Source organism: Callorhinchus milii, unplaced genomic scaffold (assembly GCF_018977255.1).
Source record: "Callorhinchus milii isolate IMCB2004 unplaced genomic scaffold, IMCB_Cmil_1.0 Scaffold4, whole genome shotgun sequence".
Taxonomy (NCBI): Eukaryota; Metazoa; Chordata; class Chondrichthyes; order Chimaeriformes; family Callorhinchidae; genus Callorhinchus; species Callorhinchus milii.
Genome location: NW_024704745.1, coordinates 21,348,079 through 21,370,817, shown reverse-complemented (window position 1 = coordinate 21,370,817; position 22,739 = coordinate 21,348,079). Strand labels below are relative to the sequence as shown.

Here is a 22,739-nt window from a genome sequence, read left to right as displayed (position 1 = left end):
TTGNTTTTTTGGAGGGATTACTATTAGGCGTGTGGAGTAAGGAAACTTGCCCAAGGTTTCGCCCTGCCTGGAATTGAACTCAGCTCTCTCGCTTGCAAAGCGAGCGCTCTAACCACTGAGCTACAGGACTTTCTATCTCCTGATCCCCTTTCATTGGTCCTTATTTTCTTAAAGGGTATCCAATATCACTCCCGTTTTGGTTTCTTCATATTTTTTTCTTTGTGTCTCAGTCTTATATAATTATTCTCCTTGTTGGTTTTACTCGTCTTCCTGAACTGGTGGTTCTTGATGTTTCTAGAATATTCGGATCTGCTCTTCTTTTTCTTCCTCTGTCCTTCTTTGGCGTATTTCCCATGACTTTCTGCTATATATTTTTCTGTTATCACTTTTAAGCCAATATGATCTTGGGTTTTTATCCTTCTTCCAAATGTCTCCTTTTGTCCAAGCTTCTGTTTTTAGGTATTTTTTCTCCTTTTGCAAAAGTTCTCCCTTTCCTGGTTCACTTTGTGGTTTCCCTCCATTTCTATTGTGTTGTATCTGAGGTCTCAATTGTGTTTGGTCTGAGATTAATAAATCTCTTAACTGTATTGACATCAGTATTTGTGCTGGTGAATGTCCTTCATTGTCGTTCGGCGTGTTTCTGTAGGCCAGAATTGCCAGGTGCTTATCTGCCTTTGCGTTGTCTGTCTTCCACATTTTCTCTATCGTCTGTATTTCGCAATTCACCAGACCATTACATTGGGGATACCCCGGTGAAGTTGTTGTGTGGTTTTTCTCCCACTGGCTTGTAATGTCTTGTACTCCTTGCTTGAAAATTGGGGCCCATGATCACTAATCATTTCCCTTGGTATTCCTGGCCAGGCAAAGATATCCTTGGCAATTTCCGCTTTAGTTTCAGATGTTGTGTCATTCAACTTTGTATATTCACTAATAGCTGTAACCATTGCAGCTTCGCTTGTAACCACGGGGCCAATATGGAATGTAGTTGACACAACAGACACACAGACAGACACACAGACAGACAGACATTTCATCTTTATCTATACTCAGCTGAGAGGACTCCTGTGGGAGGACAATCAGTCTCTCTCAGTCTCCCTCTCTCTGTCTGTCTGTCCCACATGAGAGGACTCCAGCTCCCATGACAACCAGAAAACATGCCATATATTTGTTGTAGAATATAGATGTATCTCTCTGAATGGTGTGTGCTTTCGTAAAATCATTACTTATTTATGTATCCAACAATTGACTAACAATAATAAATAATATTTATTATTATTTATCTGCCAATCTAACAATAACAAATAATAACTTATCTACGTTTCGCCCACAAATATACAGTCAATTCACTTCACAGTGAAGCACTTTGAGATGTCTCGAAGACATGAAAAGCGCTATATCAAATGCAAGGATTACTATTATTATTATGCATCCTATCAGTGTAGCTGCTTGGGACGTACTCCCGACATGAAATGACGCTATATACATGTAATGTGTTGTTGTTACTAATAATAATCCAGAATGTCTGTCAGACATCAAGTCCTGGATGAGAGCTAACTTTCTTCAGTTGAACGTCAACAGGACCGAGGCTCTCCTGATTGGCTCCCATCAGCATCTTCTCACCTCAGGCGTTGACAGCATCACCATTCATAATAATAATAATAATCCTTGCATTTGATATTGCACTTTTCACGTCTTCTAGACATCTCAAAGCGCTTCACAGAATATACTGTAAAGTGAATTGTCTGTGGGCGAAATGCGGCAGCCAAATTGCGCACAGCAGTGTCCCACAAACAGTCGTGGATTGAAGTGACCAATTTATTATTGGGTCTTTTTTCTTGAGGGATTATTATTATGCATATGGAGTAAGGAAGCTTGCCCAAGGTTTCGCCCTGCCAGGAATTGAAGCCAGGTCTCTCGCTTGAGAGGTGAGTGCTCTAACCATTGAGCTACAGGACTCCACATTATTCATGGTTGCACCATTCATGGTTGTGCACTCCACCATGCTAAGCCAGTCTGCAACCTTGGGTTCCTGTTCACCCTCAACTATCCTTTCGATCCCACATCTGCGCCATGACCTGCTCTGCCTTCCCCCACCTCCGCAACGTCGCCCAGCTCCGACACTGTCTCACACAGCAGACCACCGAAACCCTCATTCACGCCTTCATGACATCAAGGCTCGACTATGCAAACTCACTGCTTGTCGGCCTCCCCAACTCCTCCCTCCACAGGCTGGAGATCATCCAAAACTCTGCAGCCCGTGTCCTATTCCGCACTAGGCTCCACGACCCTATCACCCATCCTTGCCCAACTCCACTGGCTTCTCATCACACAGAGGATACAGTTCAAGATCTTGGTCCTCACCTTCAAAGTCCTCCACCGTCTGGCTCCCCCCTACCTCTGCGACCTCCTAAACCCCTACAACCTTGTTCGCTCCCTCCACTCAGCGGGCTCTGGCCTGCTTCACGTCCCCCGTCTTGCTTGCCCCACTATCGACAGGTGGGCTTTCTCCACTCTGCATCCATCGTCTCGAACTCCATCCCACAGTCCTTCCCTCTCGCCCCCTCCCTTGCCACCCTCAAGACCCACCGCAAGACCCTCCTCTTCAACCGTGCTTTCAATTTCCTGCCCTCCACCCTCAGCTCGGATCCGTAACACCGTCTGTTCAGAGCCTTGGGACGTCCTCCCGACGTGAAAGGCGCTTTACAGATGTAATTTTGTTGTTGTTGTTGCATTTGATAGAGCTGGTGATTCACTTTACAATCCAATCAGTGAAACGCTTTGAGACATCTCAACAATGTGATAAGGCGCTACATCAAATGCAGTGATGGTTATGATCAAACATACACACAATCCCAACAAAGTTGTCACTCAGTGGGGAGGGTGAGGATTTGTCTATTTGTCACTGTTTGCAATCTCCCGAGGGAGGTGCACCGTGCCTGGAGATACTGCAATACCAGGTCGATGCGTGGAGTGGACGGAGCAAGCCCCTATTCCATCTCCCTGCTCCAAAAATCAATTTAATATATGGTCCCCAGATAGGGGACGTATCAGATATTAAACTGATAAGAACAGATACTACACTTGATCTTAGCCAAAAGGCCGAGAAGCGATAAAGGCTCTCACTCGCTGTCCCCTCCACAACTGCCTCCGCTCCTCGCCTCAGCTTTCATATGTTTCTCCCCATAAACAGACAGCCCCATCCCCAACGCCCGTGTGCAGTCTCTACACCTCCCTCCCCACGGTCAGCTGCCACACACCCTCCTTGCCCTACACACCCCCTTCTCGCCCCTCTTCCCCCGCACTCCTGCCTGCCTGCCTGCCTGCTGCTCGCTGCTTTCCCTCTGCTTCTGCTGCTGCCTCTTACCTCATTTCCCTACGCCCTCCTTCACAGTGCACACGTCACTTATTTGATTGATTCTCGCTCCCTCCCTCGCTACTCTGACTCAGTGGCCGCTCTACACATTAGTTCCTGCCTTGCCTGCCTGCCTGCCTGCCTGCCAGGCCCTACAGCTCACACAACAACTCCTGCTGATAATAATCAGCCTTGCATTTCATATAGCGCCTTATTCCGTCCCCACAGTCAATTCATTTTTGCAGTAAATTCTGTGAAGCGCTTTGAGCTTTTTATCACTTCACCATTACATAAATCACTTGATGACCTAATTACTTAACTTTGCGCTGCTTAAATGTGCTCCTTACACAACACTAAGTTGTGTAACACACGAATGGAGAGGGAGTTGCAATTCAGTTTTTTACCAATACTCGTCTCCATATAACCGATCATATACCTTCAAAGTTATTCTACACCTAAGATTCGGTACATGCTGAGTTTTTGCCCAGGGTTTCTAACTTTTTTCATGTCATTTTTAATGTGCTCTTCTTTGGCCAGGGGAGTTCTACCTTCACCAAAATAACACAGACAAGAGGAAAGCCCATTTAGAAATAAGTGGTACTTTCCTTAAGTGCAAGTTGAACAGCTGCCACCTGTCTTCGTGGTTTTTCTCCCACTGGCTTGTAATGTCTTGTACTCCTTGCTTGAAAATTGGGGCCCATGATCACTAATTATTTCCCTTGGTATTCCTGGCCAGGCAAAGATATCCTTGGCATTTTCCGCTTTAGTTTCAGATGTTGTGTCATTCAACTTTGTATATTCACTAATAGCTGTAACCATTGCAGCTTCGCTTGTAACCACAGGGGCCAATATGGAATGTAGATTGACACACAGACAGACACACAGACAGACATTTCATCTTTATCTATACTCAGCTGAGAGGACTCCTGTGGGAGGACAATCAGTCTCTCTCAGTCTCCCTCTCTCTGTCTGTCTGTCTGTCCCACATGAGAGGACTCCAGCTCCCATGACAACCAGAAAACATGCCATACATTTGTTGTAGAATACAGATGTATCTCTCTGAATGGTGTGTGCTTTCGTAAAATCGTTACTTATTTATGTATCCAACAATGGACTTACAATAATAAATAATATTTATTATTATTTATCTGCCAATCGACTAACAATAAGAAATAATAACTTATCTATGTTTCTCCCACAAATATACAGTCAATTCACTTCACAGTATATTTTGTGAAGGGCTTTGAGACGTCTAGAAGACATGAAAAGCACTATATCAAATGCAAGGATTATTATTATTATTATGAATCCTATCAGTGTAGCTGCTAGGGATTTCCTCCCAACATGAAAGGCGCTATACACATGTAATGTGTTGTTGTTACTAATAATAATCCAGAATGTCTGTCAGACATCAAGTCCTGGATGAGAGCTAACTTTCTTCAGTTGAACGTCAACAGGACCGAGGCTCTCCTGATTGGCTCCCATCAGCATCTTCTCACCTCAGGCGTTGACAGCATCACCATTCATAATAATAATAATAATCCTTGCATTTGATATTGCACTTTTCACGTCTTCTAGACATCTCAAAGCGCTTCACAGAATATACTGTAAAGTGAATTGTCTGTGGGCGAAATGCGGCAGCCAAATTGCGCACAGCAGTGTCCCACAAACAGTCGTGGATTGAAGTGACCAATTTATTATTGGGTCTTTTTTCTTGAGGGATTATTATTATGCATATGGAGTAAGGAAGCTTGCCCAAGGTTTCGCCCTGCCAGGAATTGAAGCCAGGTCTCTCGCTTGAGAGGTGAGTGCTCTAACCATTGAGCTACAGGACTCCACATTATTCATGGTTGCACCATTCATGGTTGTGCACTCCACCATGCTAAGCCAGTCTGCAACCTTGGGTTCCTGTTCACCCTCAACTATCCTTTCGATCCCACATCTGCGCCATGACCTGCTCTGCCTTCCCCCACCTCCGCAACGTCGCCCAGCTCCGACACTGTCTCACACAGCAGACCACCGAAACCCTCATTCACGCCTTCATTACATCAAGGCTCGACTATGCAAACTCACTGCTTGTCGGCCTCCCCAACTCCTCCCTCCACAGGCTGGAGATCATCCAAAACTCTGCAGCCCGTATCCTATTCCGCACTAGGCTCCACGACCCTATCACCCCATCCTTGCCCAACTCCACTGGCTTCTCATCACACAGGGATACAGTTCAAGATCTTGGTCCTCACCTTCAAAGTCCTCCACCGTCTGGCTCCCCCCTACCTCTGCGACCTCCTAAACCCCTACAACCTTGTTCGCTCCCTCCACTCAGCGGGCTCTGGCCTGCTTCACGTCCCCCGTCTTGCTTGCCCCACTATCGACAGGTGGGCTTTCTCCACTCTGCATCCATCGTCTCCAACTCCATCCCGCAGTCCTTCCCTCTCGCCCCCTCCCTTGCCACCCTCAAGACCCACCGCAAGACCCTCCTCTTCAACCGTGCTTTCAATTTCCCTGCCCTCCACCCTCAGCTCGGATCCGTAACACCGTCTGTTCAGAGCCTTGGGACGTCCTCCCGACGTGAAAGGCGCTTTACAGATGTAATTTTGTTGTCGTTGTTGCATTTGATAGAGCTGGTGATTCACTTTACAATCCAATCAGTGAAACGCTTTGAGACATCTCAACAATGTGATAAGGCGCTACATCAAATGCAGTGATGGTTATGATCAAACATACACACAATCCCAACAAAGTTGTCACTCAGTGGGGAGGGTGAGGATTTGTCTATTTGTCACTGTTTGCAATCTCCCGAGGGAGGTGCACCGTGCCTGGAGATACTGCAATACCAGGTCGATGCGTGGAGTGGACGGAGCAAGCCCCTATTCCATCTCCCTGCTCCAAAAATCAATTTAATATATGGTCCCCAGATAGGGGACGTATCAGATATTAAACTGATAAGAACAGATACTACACTTGATCTTAGCCAAAAGGCCGAGAAGCGATAAAGGCTCTCACTCGCTGTCCCCTCCACAACTGCCTCCGCTCCTCGCCTCAGCTTTCATATGTTTCTCCCCATAAACAGACAGCCCCACCCCCAACGCCCGTGTGCAGTCTCTACACCTCCCTCCCCACGGTCAGCTGCCACACACCCTCCTTGCCCTACACACCCCCTTCTCGCCCCTCTTCCCCCGCACTCCTGCCTGCCTGCCTGCCTGCCTGCTGCTCGCTGCTTTCCCTCTGCTTCTGCTGCTGCCTCTTACCTCATTTCCCTACGCCCTCCTTCACAGTGCACACGTCACTTATTTGATTGATTCTCGCTCCCTCCCTCGCTACTCTGACTCAGTGGCCGCTCTACACATTAGCTCCTGCCTTGCCTGCCTGCCTGCCTGCCTGCCAGGCCCTACAGCTCACACAACAACTCCTGCTGATAATAATCAGCCTTGCATTTCATATAGCGCCTTATGTCGTCCCCACAGTCAATTCATTTTATAGTAGATTCTGTGATATGATTTAAGACATCTCAACGACGTGGATATGGCTCTATGTCAAACAAAAGGATACTATTATCATTAGGGGGTTTGGCAGATTACTTTGCTGGGGACAATAATTAATGCCTTTCAAAATACTAAATCTTCTCCGCTTGTAAAAGTTTTCCCTTTCCTGGTTCACTTTGTGGTTTCCCTCCATTTCTATTGTGTTGTATCTGAGATCTCAATTGTTTTTGGTCCGAGATTAACAAATCTCTTAACTGTATTGACATCAGTATTTGTGCTGGTGAATGTCCCTCATTGTCGTTCGGCGTGTTTCTGTAGGCCAGAATTGCCAGGTGCTTATCTGCCTTTGCGTTGTCTTTCTTTCACATTTTCTCTATAGTCTGTATTTCCCAATCCACCAGACCATTGCTTTGGGGATACCCCGGTGAAGTTGTTGTGTGGTTTTTCTCCCACTGTCTTGTGAATGTCTTGTATTCCTTGCTTGAAAATTGAGGCCCATGATCACTAATCATTTCCCTTGGTATTCCTGGCCAGGCAAAGATATCCTTGGCAATTTCCGCTTTAGTTTCGGATGTTGTGTCATTCAACTTTGTATATTCACTAATAGCTGTAACCATTGCAGCTTCGCTTGTAACCACAGGGGCCAATATGGAATGTAGATTGACACACAGACAGACACACAGACAGACATTTCATCTTTATTTATACTCAGCTGAGAGGCCTCCTGTGGGAGGACAATCAGTCTCTCTCAGTCTCCCTCTCTCTGTCTGTCTGTCTGTCTGTCCCACATGAGAGGACTCCAGCTCCCATGACAACCAGAAAACATGCCATACATTTGTTGTAGAATACAGATGTATCTCTCTGAATGGTGTGTGCTTTCGTAAAATCGTTACTTATTTATGTATCCAACAATGGACTTACAATAATAAATAATATTTATTATTATTTATCTGCCAATCGACTAACAATAAGAAATAATAACTTATCTATGTTTCTCCCACAAATATACAGTCAATTCACTTCACAGTATATTTTGTGAAGGGCTTTGAGACGTCTAGAAGACATGAAAAGCACTATATCAAATGCAAGGATTATTATTATTATTATGAATCCTATCAGTGTAGCTGCTAGGGATTTCCTCCCGACATGAAAGGCGCTATACACATGTAATGTGTTGTTGTTACTAATAATAATCCAGAATGTCTGTCAGACATCAAGTCCTGGATGAGAGCTAACTTTCTTCAGTTGAACGTCAACAGGACTGAGGCTCTCCTGATTGGCTCCCATCAGCATCTTCTCACCTCAGGCGTTGACAGCATCACCATTCATAATAATAATAATCCTTGCATTTGATATAGCACTTTTCACGTCTTCTAGACATCTCAAAGCGCTTCACAGAATATACTGTAAAGTGAATTGACTGTGGGCGAAATGCGGCAGCCAAATTGCGCACAGCAGTGTCCCACAAACAGTCGTGGATTGAAGTGACCAATTTATTATTGGGTCTTTTTTCTTGTGGGATTATTATTATGCATATGGAGTAAGGAAGCTTGCCCAAGGTTTCGCCCTGCCAGGAATTGAAGCCAGGTCTCTCGCTTGAGAGGTGAGTGCTCTAACCATTGAGCTACAGGACTCCACATTATTCATGGTTGCACCATTCATGGTTGTGCACTCCACCATGCTAAGCCAGTCTGCAACCTTGGGTTCCTGTTCACCCTCAACTATCCTTTCGATCCCACATCTGCGCCATGACCTGCTCTGCCTTCCCCACCTCCGCAACGTCGCCCAGCTCCGACACTGTCTCACACAGCAGACCACCGAAACCCTCATTCACGCCTTCATTACATCAAGGCTCGACTATGCAAACTCACTGCTTGTCGGCCTCCCCAACTCCTCCCTCCACAGGCTGGAGATCATCCAAAACTCTGCAGCCCGTATCCTATTCCGCACTAGGCTCCACGACCCTATCACCCATCCTTGCCCAACTCCACTGGCTTCTCATCACACAGAGGATACAGTTCAAGATCTTGGTCCTCACCTTCAAAGTCCTCCACCGTCTGGCTCCCCCCTACCTCTGCGACCTCCTAAACCCCTACAACCTTGTTCGCTCCCTCCACTCAGCGGGCTCTGGCCTGCTTCACGTCCCCCGTCTTGCTTGCCCCACTATCGACAGGTGGGCTTTCTCCACTCTGCATCCATCGTCTCCAACTCCATCCCACAGTCCTTCCCTCTCGCCCCCTCCCTTGCCACCCTCAAGACCCACCGCAAGACCCTCCTCTTCAACCGTGCTTTCAATTTCCCTGCCCTCCACCCTCAGCTGGATCCGTAACACCGTCTGTTCAGAGCCTTGGGACGTCCTCCCGACGTGAAAGGCGCTTTACAGATGTAATTTTGTTGTCGTTGTTGCATTTGATAGAGCTGGTGATTCACTTTACAATCCAATCAGTGAAACGCTTTGAGACATCTCAACAATGTGATAAGGCGCTACATCAAATGCAGTGATGGTTATGATCAAACATACACACAATCCCAACAAAGTTGTCACTCAGTGGGGAGGGTGAGGATTTGTCTATTTGTCACTGTTTGCAATCTCCCGAGGGAGGTGCACCGTGCCTGGAGATACTGCAATACCAGGTCGATGCGTGGAGTGGACGGAGCAAGCCCCTATTCCATCTCCCTGCTCCAAAAATCAATTTAATATATGGTCCCCAGATAGGGGACGTATCAGATATTAAACTGATAAGAACAGATACTACACTTGATCTTAGCCAAAAGGCCGAGAAGCGATAAAGGCTCTCACTCCCTGTCCCCTCCACAACTGCCTCCGCTCCTCGCCTCAGCTTTCATATGTTTCTCCCCATAAACAGACAGCCCCATCCCCAACGCCCGTGTGCAGTCTCTACACCTCCCTCCCCACGGTCAGCTGCCACACACCCTCCTTGCCCTACACACCCCCTTCTCGCCCCTCTTCCCCCGCACTCCTGCCTGCCTGCCTGCCTGCCTGCCTGCTGCTCGCTGCTTTCCCTCTGCTTCTGCTGCTGCCTCTTACCTCATTTCCCTACGCCCTCCTTCACAGTGCACACGTCACTTATTTGATTGATTCTCGCTCCCTCCCTCGCTACTCTGACTCAGTGGCCGCTCTACACATTAGCTCCTGCCTTGCCTGCCTGCCTGCCTGCCTGCCAGGCCCTACAGCTCACACAACAACTCCTGCTGATAATAATCAGCCTTGCATTTCAAATAGCGCCTTATGTCGTCCACACAGTCAATTCCTTTTTACAGTAAATTCTGTGAAGCGCTTTGAGCTTTTTATTACTTCACCCTTACATAAATCACTTGCTGACCTAATTCCATAACTTTGCGCTGCTTAAATGTGCTCCTTACACAACACTAAGTTGTGTAACACACGAATGGAGAGGGAGAGCTGCAATTCAGTTTTTTACCAATACTCGTCTCCATATAACTGATCATACACCTTCAAAGTTATTCTACACCTAAAATTCGGTACATGCTGAGTTTTCGCCCAGGGTTTCTAACTTTTTTCATGTCATTTTTAATGTGTTGTTGGTTTTACTCTTCTTCCTGACCTGGTGGTTCTTGATGTTTCTAGAATATTCGGATCTGCTCTTCTTTTTCTTCCTCTGTCCTTCTTTGGCGTATTTCCCATGACTTTCTGCTATATATTTTTCTGTTATCACTTTTAAGCCAATATGATCTTGGGTTTTTATCCTTCTTCCAAATGTCTCCTTTTGTCCAAGCTTCTGTTTTTTGGTATTTTTTCTCCTTTTGCAAAAGTTCTCCCTTTCCTGGTTCACTTTGTGGTTTCCCTCCATTTCTATTGTGTTGTATCTGAGGTCTCAATTGTGTTTGGTCTGAAATTAATAAATCTCTTAACTGTATTGACATCAGTATTTGTGCTGGTGAATGTCCCTCATTGTCGTTCGGCGTGTTTCTGTAGGCCAGAATTGCCAGGTGCTTATCTGCCTTTGCGTTGTCTGTCTTCCACATTTTCTCTATCGTCTGTATTTCGCAATCCACCAGACCATTACATTGGGGATACCCCGGTGAAGTTGTTGTGTGGTTTTTCTCCCACTGGTCATGTCTCCCCATGATCACTAATCATTTCCCTTGGTATTCCTGGCCAGGCAAAGATATCCTTGGCATTTTCCACTTTAGTTTCAGATGTTGTGTCATTCAACTTTGTATATTCACTAATAGCTGTAACCATTGCAGCTTCGCTTGTAACCACAGGGGCCAATATGGAATGTAGTTTGACACACAGACAGACACACAGACAGACATTTCATCTTTATCTATACTCAGCTGAGAGGACTCCTGTGGGAGGACAATCAGTCTCTCTCAGTCTCCCTCTCTCTGTCTGTCTGTCCCACATGAGAGGACTCCAGCTCCCATGACAACCAGAAAACATGCCATATATTTGTTGTAGAATATAGATGTATCTCTCTGAATGGTGTGTGCTTTCGTAAAATCGTTACTTATTTATGTATCCAACAATGGACTTACAATAATAAATAATATTTATTATTATTTATCTGCCAATCGACTAACAATAAGAAATAATAACTTATCTATGTTTCTCCCACAAATATACAGTCAATTCACTTCACAGTATATTTTGTGAAGGGCTTTGAGACGTCTAGAAGACATGAAAAGCACTATATCAAATGCAAGGATTATTATTATTATTAATCAGGCCCTACAGCTCACACAACAACTCCTGCTAATAATAATCAGCCTTGCATTTCATATAGCGCCTTTTGTCGTCCCCACAGTCAATTCATTTTACAGTAAATTCTGTGAAGCGCTTTAACACATCACAACAACGTGAAAACGCACTACGTCAAACAAAATAATAATTATTATTGTTAGGGGGATTGGCAGATCGCTTTTCCGGGGGCTATAATTAACACCTTTAAAAATGCAATAAAATAAAATTTTTCAACCATAAGATCACCCTCAGTGTTTCAGAGTATCTGACTAGCAATGTTTTGCTGTTATTGACTTCAGTAGTTTCATATCAATCTTACATTATGAAATTAACACAATGATGGACTTGTATATGTTACTTATAATGAACAATAATGATCGTTGTATTTGATAACGCACCTTAGCAAATTGTTGAAATGTCTCAAAGCATTTCACAGGATTTTTACTGTAAAGTAATATTTTTGGCTGTGTATTTATTTGTAGGTTAACACAAGAGTCAATTTGTGCCCACAAATGCCTCCCAACCAGACATGAAGTGAATGAACCATTTTATCTGGAGGATTGTTGCCTTGGACTACGGGAGAAAGAAATTCCCTTCCCTTTTTGATTAGTACCATAGCGTTTGTAATCTGAAGGCAGATGGAACCTTGGTTGATCATTTCATGTGAAGGACGGCATCTCTGACAATTGCTGTGTTGCTCCAGGACTGAAGTGGAGTATCAGCCTGGACTGTGAAAGTCTCAATGAGGAGCTTGAACCCACAATAATAATGGTTACATTTGATATCTTTCCTGTCAAAGCACTCCACAAAACTTCAGTGGAGAGTGCATTTCTGTGTATTTTTGGAGGTGAACACAGCAGGCAATTTGTGCACAGCAATGTCCCACCAATAGCTATGAAGTGAATCATGAAGTGAGTTTACCTGGGGGTTTGTTGATAAGTAGAACAGGCAGACAAGACCACCAACAATGCAATGTTCCCCTGCATTACATTGGAGTGGGAGTTGAAAGTCCCGAAGTAGGACTTGAACCCACAACATTTTAACTCGGAGGCGAGATTACTATCCGGTCAAGTTTATCAAAGAAATTGAACTCTGCTTTTTGTTATTTCACCCTTACATAAATCACTTAATGACCTAATTCCATAATCTTGTGCTGCTTAAATGTGCTCCTTACACAACACAAAGTTATATAATACACAAATAGAGAGGGAGAGCTGCAATTCAGTTTATTACCAATACTCATCTCCATATGATAACTGATCATATGATACCTTCAAAGTTATTCTCCACCTAAGATTGGGTGTCTGCTTAGGTTGGCCCAGGTTTCCTAACGCTTTTCATGTCATTTTTAATGTGTTCTTCTTTGGCCAGGGGAGTTCTACCTTCACCAAAATAACACAGACAAGAGGAAAGCCCATTTGAAAATAAGTGGTACTTTCCTTTCGTGCAAGTTGAACAGCTGCCACCTGGTGCTGCTGTATAGTTTTGCAGCACCTGCTTTTATCATTCTGTAAAGGGTTGTTTTGGCCCATTGCACAGAAAAGCAACATCAAATTAATTTATATATTTATATATGCATTTATAGAGCTCCCTTCACACCGGGTAGTGTCTCCGAGTGCTAAACTGTGGCAAAGTTTGATACTGAGTTGAAGAGAAAGGGAAAGGATGCTGAAAATCAATACGAGAAAGGAGTTTCTCTCATGCAAAGAATCTGTTGTGTTCCCAACACTCCAAGTGTAGAAATTTATTTTATTCTTGGTTCACAAGTTACAAATCAAATAATCCAATCCAAAACCCTCTGGTCAGTTCTCCACGCTTCCTGCTTTCTGTCTCCTGATCCTCTTTCACTGGTCCTTCATGTGTTGTATCTGAGGTCTCAATTATTTTTCATCTGAGATTAACAAATCTCTTAACTGTATTGACATCAGTATTTGTGCTGGTGGATGACCCTCATTGTCGTTCGGCGTGTTTCTGTAGGCCAGAATTGCCAGGTGCTTATCTGCCTTTATGTTGTCTGTCTTCCACATTTTCTCTATACAACAACAAAAACAACAACAAGATTAGCCTGTATTTCCCAATCCACCAGACCATTATACCATTATATATATAGTTATATATATTATATATAGATGATACCCCAATGAAGTTGTTTTGTGGTTTTTCTCCCACTGCCTTGTGAATGTCTTGTATTCCTTGCTTGACCAATTATCACTAATTATTTCCCTTGGTATTCCTGGCCAGGCAAAGATATCCTTGGTAATTTCCGCTATAGTTTCGGATGTTGTGTCATTCAACTCTGTATATTCACAAATAGCTGTAACCGTTGCAGCTTCGCTTGTAACCACGAGGTCCAATATGGAATGTAGATTGACACACAGACAGACACACAGACAGACATTTCATCTTTATCTATACTCAGCTGAGAGGACCCCTGTGGGAGGACAATCAGTTTCTCTTAGTCTCCCTCTCTCTGTCTGTCTGTCCCACATGGGAGGACTCTAACTCCCATGACAATTAGAAAACATGCCATACATTTGTTCTGGAATATAGATGTATCTCTCTGAATGGTGTGTGCTTTCGTAAAATTGTTACTTATTTATGTATCCGACAATCGACTAACAATAATAAATAATATTGATTATTATTTATCTGCCAATCGACTAACAATAACAAATAAAACTTATCTATATTTTGCCCACAAATATACAGTCAATTCACTTAGCAGTATATACTGTGAAGCGCTCTGAAACGTCTCAAAGACATGAAAAGCGCTATATCAAATGCAAGGATTATTAATATTATTATGAATCCTATCAGTGTAGCTACCAGGGACGTTCTCCCGACATGAAAGGCGCTATACACATGTAATGTGTTGTTGTTTAATAATAATAATCCAGAATGACTGTCAGACGTCAAGTCCTGGATGAGAGCTAACTTTCTTCAGTTGAACGTCAACAAGACCGAGGCTCTCCTGATTGGCTCCCATCAGCATCTTCTCACCTCAGGCGTTGACAGCATCACCATTCATCATAATAATAATAATCCTTGGTTACACATTCCACCTTGGTAAGCCAGTCTGGAACTTCGGGGTCTTGTTTGACCCTCGACTATCCATTTGATTTCACATCTGCGCCATGACCTGCTCTGCCTTCCCCTTCCTGTGCAACGTCGCCCGGCTCAAACAATATCTCACACCGCAGACCGCCAAAACCCTCAAACATGCCTTCATTACATTGAGTCTCGACTATGCAAACTTTCTGCTTGTAGACATCCCAACTCCCCCCTCCACAGGCTGGAGATCATCCAGAACTCTGCAGCCCGTGTCCTCTCCCGCACTAGGCTCCGTGATCCTATCACCCCCATCCTTGCCCAACTCCATTGGCTTCCCATCACACAGAGGATACAGTTTAAGATCCTGGTCCTCACCTTCAAAGTCCTCCACCGTCTTGCTCCCGCCCACCTCTCCAACCTCCTAACCCCCTACCATCCTGTTTACTCCCTCTGCTCAGTGGCTCCAGCCTGCTTCATGTCCTCCGCCTTGCTCACCCCACTATCGGCGGGGAGCCTTAACCACTCTGCACCCACCCTCGGGTACTCCATCCGCAGTCCTTCCCTCTCGCCCCCTCCCTTGACACCCTCAAGACCCTCCTCTTCAACCGTGCTTTCAATTTCCCTGCCCTCCACCCTCAGCTCGGATCCGTAACACTGTGCCTTGGGACGTCCTCCCAATGTGAAAGGCGCTTTACAGTTGTAATTTTATCGTTGTTGCATTTGATAGAGCTGGTGATTCACTTTACAATCCAATCAGTGAAACGCTTTGAGATGGTTATGATCAAACATACACACAATCCCAACAAAGTTGTCACTCAGTGGGGAGGGTGAGGATTTGTCTATTTGTCACTGTTTGCAATCTCCCGAGGGAGGTGCACCGTGCCTGGAGATACTGCAATACCAGGTCGATGCGTGGAGTGGACGGAGCAAGCCCCTATTCCATCTCCCTGCTCCAAAAATCAATTTAATATATGGTCCCCAGATAGGGGACGTATCAGATATTAAACTGATAAGAACAGATACTACACTTGATCTTAGCCAAAAGGCCGAGAAGCGATAAAGGCTCTCACTCCCTGTCCCCTCCACAACTGCCTCCGCTCCTCGCCTCAGCTTTCATATGTTTCTCCCCATAAACAGACAGCCCCACCCCCAACGCCCGTGTGCAGTCTCTACACCTCCCTCCCCACGGTCAGCTGCCACACACCCTCCTTGCCCTACACACCCCCTTCTCGCCCCTCTTCCCCCGCACTCCTGCCTGCCTGCCTGCCTGCCTGCCTGCCTGCTGCTCGCTGCTTTCCCTCTGCTTCTGCTGCTGCCTCTTACCTCATTTCCCTACGCCCTCCTTCACAGTGCACACGTCACTTATTTGATTGATTCTCGCTCCCTCCCTCGCTACTCTGACTCAGTGGCCGCTCTACACATTAGCTCCTGCCTTGCCTGCCTGCCTGCCTGCCTGCCAGGCCCTACAGCTCACACAACAACTCCTGCTGATAATAATCAGCCTTGCATTTCATATAGCGCCTTATGTCGTCCCCACAGTCAATTCATTTTACAGTAAATTCTGTGAAGCGCTTTGAGCTTTTTATTACTTCACCCTTACATAAATCACTTGATGACCTAATTCCATAACTTTGCGCTGCTTAAATGTGCTCCTTACACAATACTAAGTTGTGTAACACACGAATGGAGAGGGAGTTGCAATTCAGTTTTTTACCAATACTCGTCTCCATATAACCGATCATATACCTTCAAAGTTATTCTACACCTAAGATTCGGTACATGCTGAGTTTTTGCCCAGGGTTTCTAACTTTTTTCATGTCATTTTTAATGTGCTCTTCTTTGGCCAGGGGAGTTCTACCTTCACCAAAATAACACAGACAAGAGGAAAGCCCATTTAGAAATAAGTGGTACTTTCCTTAAGTGCAAGTTGAACAGCTGCCACCTGGTGCTGCTGTATGCTTTTGCAGCACTTGTTTTTATCATTCTGTACAGTGTTGCTTTTGCCCATTGCACAGAAAAGCTACATCAAATTAATTTATATATTTATATATGCATTTATATAGCTCCCTTTACACCGGGTAGTGTCTCCGAGTGCTTAACTGTGGCAGAGTTTGACACTGAGTTGAGGAGAAAGGGAAAGGATGTTGAAAATCAATAAGAGAAAGGAGTTTCTCTCATGCAAAGAATCTGTTGTGTTCACAACACTCCAAGTGTAGAAATTTTCGTTTTCTCAGTTCACAAGTTACAAATCAAACAATCCAACCAAAAAACCTCTGGTCAGTTCTCCACGCTTCCTGCTTTAATAATAATAATAATAATAATCCTTGCAGTTGATATAGCGCTTTCACGTCGGGAGGATGTCCCAAAGCGCTTCACAGAACACACTGTAAAGTGAATTGACTGTATATTTGTGGGCGAATGCGGCAGCCAATTGTGCACAGCAATATCCCACAAACAGTCGTAGATTGAAAATGACCAATTTATTATTGTTTTGTTTTTTTGGAGGGATTACTATTAGGCGTGTGGAGTAAGGAAACTTGCCCAAGGTTTCGCCCTGCCTGGAATTGAACTCAGCTCTCTCGCTTGCAAAGCGAGCGCTCTAACCACTGAGCTACAGGACTTTCTATCTCCTGATCCCCTTTCATTGGTCCTTATTTTCTTAAAGGGTATCCAATATCACTCCCGTTTTGGTTTCTTCATATTTTTTTCTTTGTGTCTCAGTCTTATATAATTATTCTCCTTGTTGGTTTTACTCGTCTTCCTGAACTGGTGGTTCTTGATGTTTCTAGAATATTCGGATCTGCTCTTCTTTTTCTTCCTCTGTCCTTCTTTGGCGTATTTCCCATGACTTTCTGCTATATATTTTTCTGTTATCACTTTTAAGCCAATATGATCTTGGGTTTTTATCCTTCTTCCAAATGTCTCCTTTTGTCCAAGCTTCTGTTTTTAGGTATTTTTTCTCCTTTTGCAAAAGTTCTCCCTTTCCTGGTTCACTTTGTGGTTTCCCTCCATTTCTATTGTGTTGTATCTGAGGTCTCAATTGTGTTTGGTCTGAGATTAATAAATCTCTTAACTGTATTGACATCAGTATTTGTGCTGGTGAATGTCCTTCATTGTCGTTCGGCGTGTTTCTGTAGGCCAGAATTGCCAGGTGCTTATCTGCCTTTGCGTTGTCTGTCTTCCACATTTTCTCTATCGTCTGTATTTCGCAATTCACCAGACCATTACATTGGGGATACCCCGGTGAAGTTGTTGTGTGGTTTTTCTCCCACTGGCTTGTAATGTCTTGTACTCCTTGCTTGAAAATTGGGGCCCATGATCACTAATCATTTCCCTTGGTATTCCTGGCCAGGCAAAGATATCCTTGGCAATTTCCGCTTCAGTTTCGGATGTTGTGTCATTCAACTTTGTATATTCACTGATAGCTGTAACCATTGCAGCTTCGCTTGTAACCACGAGGTCCAATATTTAATGTAGATTGACACACAGACAGACACACAGACAGACATTTCATCTTTATCTATACTCAGCTGAGAGGACTCCTGTGGGAGGACAATCAGTCTCTCTCAGTCTCCCTCTCTCTGTCTGTCTGTCCCACATGAGAGGACTCCAGCTCCCATGACAACCAGAAAACATGCCATATATTTGTTGTAGAATATAGATGTATCTCTCTGAATGGTGTGTGCTTTCGTAAAATCATTACTTATTTATGTATCCAACAATTGACTAACAATAATAAATAATATTTATTATTATTTATCTGCCAATCTAACAATAACAAATAATAACTTATCTACGTTTCGCCCACAAATATACAGTCAATTCACTTCACAGTATATTCTGTGAAGCACTTTGAGATGTCTCGAAGACATGAAAAGCGCTATATCAAATGCAAGGATTACTATTATTATTATGCATCCTATCAGTGTAGCTGCTTGGGACGTACTCCCGACATGAAATGATGCTATATACATGTAATGTGTTGTTGTTACTAATAATAATCCAGAATGTCTGTCAGACATCAAGTCCTGGATGAGAGCTAACTTTCTTCAGTTGAACGTCAACAGGACCGAGGCTCTCCTGATTGGCTCCCATCAGCATCTTCTCACCTCAGGCGTTGACAGCATCACTATTCATAATAATAATAATAATCCTTGCATTTGATATAGCACTTTTCACGTCTTCTAGACATCTCAAAGCGCTTCACAGAATATACTGTGAAGTGAATTGTCTGTGGGTGAAATGCGGCAGCCAAATTGCGCACAGCAGTGTCCCACAAACAGTCGTGGATTGAAGTGACCAATTTATTATTGGGTCTTTTTTCTTGAGGGATTATTATTATGCATATTGAGTAAGGAAGCTTGCCCAAGGTTTCGCCCTGCCAGGAATTGAACCCAGGTCTCTCGCTTGAGAGGTGAGTGCTCTAACCATTGAGCTGCAGGACTCCACATTATTCATGGTTGCACCATTCATGGTTGTGCACTCCACCATGCTAAGCCAGTCTGCAACCTTGGGTTCCTGTTCACCCTCAACTATCCTTTCGATCCCACATCTGCGCCATGACCTGCTCTGCCTTCCCCCACCTCCGCAACGTCGCCCAGCTCCGACACTGTCTCACACAGCAGACCACCGAAACCCTCATTCACGCCTTCATGACATCAAGGCTCGACTATGCAAACTCACTGCTTGTCGGCCTCCCCAACTCCTCCCTCCACAGGCTGGAGATCATCCAAAACTCTGCAGCCCGTATCCTATTCCGCACTAGGCTCCACGACCCTATCACCCCATCCTTGCCCAACTCCACTGGCTTCTCATCACACAGGGATACAGTTCAAGATCTTGGTCCTCACCTTCAAAGTCCTCCACCGTCTGGCTCCCCCCTACCTCTGCGACCTCCTAAACCCCTACAACCTTGTTCGCTCCCTCCACTCAGCGGGCTCCGGCCTGCTCCACGTCCCCCGTCTTGCTTGCCCCACTATCGACAGGTGGGCTTTCTCCACTCTGCATCCATCGTCTCGAACTCCATCCCACAGTCCTTCCCTCTCGCCCCCTCCCTTGCCACCCTCAAGACCCACCGCAAGACCCTCCTCTTCAACCGTGCTCTCAATTTCCCTGCCCTCCACCCTCAGCTCAGATCCGTAACACCGTCTGTTCAGAGCCTTGGGACGTCCTATAGTTTCGGATGTTGTGTCATTCAACTCTGTATATTCACAAATAGCTGTAACTGTTGCAGCTTCGCTTGTAACCACGAGGTCCAATATGGAATGTAGATTGACACACAGACAGACACACAGACAGACATTTCATCTTTATCTATACTCAGCTGAGAGGACCCCTGTGGGAGGACAATCAGTTTCTCTCAGTCTCCCTCTCTCTGTCTGTCTGTCCCACATGGGAGGACTCTAACTCCCATGACAATTAGAAAACATGCCATACATTTGTTATGGAATATAGATGTATCTCTCTGAATGGTGTGTGCTTTCGTAAAATTGTTACTTATTTATGTATCCGACAATCGACTAACAATAATAAATAATATTGATTATTATTTATCTGCCAATCGACTAACAATAACAAATAAAACTTATCTATATTTTGCCCACAAATATACAGTCAATTCACTTAGCAGTATATACTGTGAAGCGCTCTGAAACGTCTCAAAGACATGAAAAGCGCTATATCAAATGCAAGGATTATTAATATTATTATGAATCCTATCAGTGTAGCTACCAGGGACGTTCTCCCGACATGAAAGGCGCTATACACATGTAATGTGTTGTTGTTTAATAATAATAATCCAGAATGACTGTCAGACGTCAAGTCCTGGATGAGAGCTAACTTTCTTCAGTTGAACGTCAACAAGACCGAGGCTCTCCTGATTGGCTCCCATCAGCATCTTCTCACCTCAGGCGTTGACAGCATCACCATTCATCATAATAATAATAATCCTTGGTTACACATTCCACCTTGGTAAGCCAGTCTGGAACTTCGGGGTCTTGTTTGACCCTCGACTATCCATTTGATTTCACATCTGCGCCATGACCTGCTCTGCCTTCCCCTTCCTGTGCAACGTCGCCCGGCTCAAACAATATCTCACACCGCAGACCGCCAAAACCCTCAAACATGCCTTCATTACATTGAGTCTCGACTATGCAAACTTTCTGCTTGTAGACATCCCAACTCCCCCCTTCACAGGCTGGAGATCATCCAGAACTCTGCAGCCCGTGTCCTCTCCCGCACTAGGCTCCGTGATCCTATCACCCCCATCCTTGCCCAACTCCATTGGCTTCCCATCACACAGAGGATACAGTTTAAGATCCTGGTCCTCACCTTCAAAGTCCTCCACCGTCTGGCTCCCGCCCACCTCTCCAACCTCCTAACCCCCTACCATCCTGTTTACTCCCTCTGCTCAGTGGCTCCAGCCTGCTTCATGTCCTCCGCCTTGCTCACCCCACTATCGGCGGGGAGCCTTAACCACTCTGCACCCACCCTCGGGTACTCCATTCCACAGTCCCTCCATCTCGCCCCCTCCCTTGACACCCTCAAGATCCAGCTCAAGACCCTGCTCTTCGACCGTGCTTTCAATCTCCCTGCTTCTGCCCCCGCCCTCCCCACACCCTTAGCTCAGGTCAGTAACACTGGCTGTCCAGCGCCTTGGGATGTCGTCCCGACTTGAAAGGTGCTTTACAGATGTAATTTTATCGTTGTTGCATTTGATAGAGCTGGTGATTCACTTTACAATCCAATCAGTGAAACGCTTTGAGACATCTCAACAATGTGATAAGGCGCTACATCAAATGCAGTGATGGTTATGATCAAACATACACACAATCCCAACAAAGTTGTCACTCAGTGGGGAGGGTGAGGATTTGTCTATTTGTCACTGTTTGCAATCTCCCGAGGGAGGTGCACCGTGCCTGGAGATACTGCAATACCAGGTCGATGCGTGGAGTGGACGGAGCAAGCCCCTATTCCATCTCCCTGCTCCAAAAATCAATTTAATATATGGTCCCCAGATAGGGGACGTATCAGATATTAAACTGATAAGAACAGATACTACACTTGATCTTAGCCAAAAGGCCGAGAAGCGATAAAGGCTCTCACTCGCTGTCCCCTCCACAACTGCCTCCGCTCCTCGCCTCAGCTTTCATATGTTTCTCCCCATAAACAGACAGCCCCACCCCCAACGCCCGTGTGCAGTCTCTACACCTCCCTCCCCACGGTCAGCTGCCACACACCCTCCTTGCCCTACACACCCCCTTCTCGCCCCTCTTCCCCCGCACTCCTGCCTGCCTGCCTGCCTGCCTGCCTGCTGCTCGCTGCTTTCCCTCTGCTTCTGCTGCTGCCTCTTACCTCATTTCCCTACGCCCTCCTTCACAGTGCACACGTCACTTATTTGATTGATTCTCGCTCCCTCCCTCGCTACTCTGACTCAGTGGCCGCTCTACACATTAGCTCCTGCCTTGCCTGCCTGCCTGCCTGCCTGCCAGGCCCTACAGCTCACACAACAACTCCTGCTGATAATAATCAGCCTTGCATTTCATATAGCGCCTTATGTCGTCCACACAGTCAATTCATTTTACAGTAAATTCTGTGAAGCGCTTTGAGCTTTTTATTACTTCACCCTTACATAAATCACTTGATGACCTAATTCCATAACTTTGCGCTGCTTAAATGTGCTCCTTACACAATACTAAGTTGTGTAACACACGAATGGAGAGGGAGTTGCAATTCAGTTTTTTACCAATACTCGTCTCCATATAACCGATCATATACCTTCAAAGTTATTCTACACCTAAGATTCGGTACATGCTGAGTTTTTGCCCAGGGTTTCTAACTTTTTTCATGTCATTTTTAATGTGCTCTTCTTTGGCCAGGGGAGTTCTACCTTCACCAAAATAACACAGACAAGAGGAAAGCCCATTTAGAAATAAGTGGAACTTTCCTTAAGTGCAAGTTGAACAGCTGCCACCTGGTGCTGCTGCATACTTTTGCAGCACCTGGTTTTATCATTCTGTAAAGTGTTGCTTTTGCCCATTGCACAGAAAAGCAACAACAGATTAATTTATATATTTATATATGCATTTGTATAGCTCTCTTCACACCAGGTAGTGTCTCCGAGTGC

General features: G+C 45.1%; 3 long non-coding RNA genes and 5 other non-coding genes across 8 annotated transcripts; all 8 read right to left on the bottom strand.

Annotated features, from left to right (window-relative positions):
- Nucleotides 1-458: 458 nt before the first annotated feature.
- LOC121848910 lies at nt 459-3,451 on the bottom strand. The gene is made up of 2 exons (XR_006085045.1): nt 3,365-3,451; nt 459-701 (listed from the first exon to the last, which is right to left on the bottom strand). It is a non-coding gene; the product is annotated as an uncharacterized LOC121848910 (long non-coding RNA).
- LOC121848949 lies at nt 2,921-3,111 on the bottom strand. The gene has a single exon (XR_006085090.1). It is a non-coding gene; the product is annotated as a U2 spliceosomal RNA (small nuclear RNA).
- Nucleotides 3,452-6,152: 2,701 nt separating the features above from the next.
- On the bottom strand, nt 6,153-6,343 carry LOC121848948. The gene has a single exon (XR_006085089.1). It is a non-coding gene; the product is annotated as a U2 spliceosomal RNA (small nuclear RNA).
- A 3,088-nt stretch (nt 6,344-9,431) lies between these two features.
- LOC121848947 lies at nt 9,432-9,622 on the bottom strand. Its single transcript, XR_006085088.1, has one exon. It is a non-coding gene; the product is annotated as a U2 spliceosomal RNA (small nuclear RNA).
- A 3,676-nt stretch (nt 9,623-13,298) lies between these two features.
- Nucleotides 13,299-16,145, bottom strand: LOC121848909. The gene is made up of 2 exons (XR_006085044.1): nt 15,938-16,145; nt 13,299-13,595 (listed from the first exon to the last, which is right to left on the bottom strand). It is a non-coding gene; the product is annotated as an uncharacterized LOC121848909 (long non-coding RNA).
- LOC121848946 lies at nt 15,482-15,672 on the bottom strand. Its single transcript, XR_006085087.1, has one exon. It is a non-coding gene; the product is annotated as a U2 spliceosomal RNA (small nuclear RNA).
- A 1,418-nt stretch (nt 16,146-17,563) lies between the features above and the next one.
- On the bottom strand, nt 17,564-22,163 carry LOC121848911. The gene is made up of 2 exons (XR_006085046.1): nt 21,968-22,163; nt 17,564-17,806 (listed from the first exon to the last, which is right to left on the bottom strand). It is a non-coding gene; the product is annotated as an uncharacterized LOC121848911 (long non-coding RNA).
- LOC121848945 lies at nt 21,516-21,706 on the bottom strand. Its single transcript, XR_006085086.1, has one exon. It is a non-coding gene; the product is annotated as a U2 spliceosomal RNA (small nuclear RNA).
- Nucleotides 22,164-22,739: the final 576 nt, after the last annotated feature.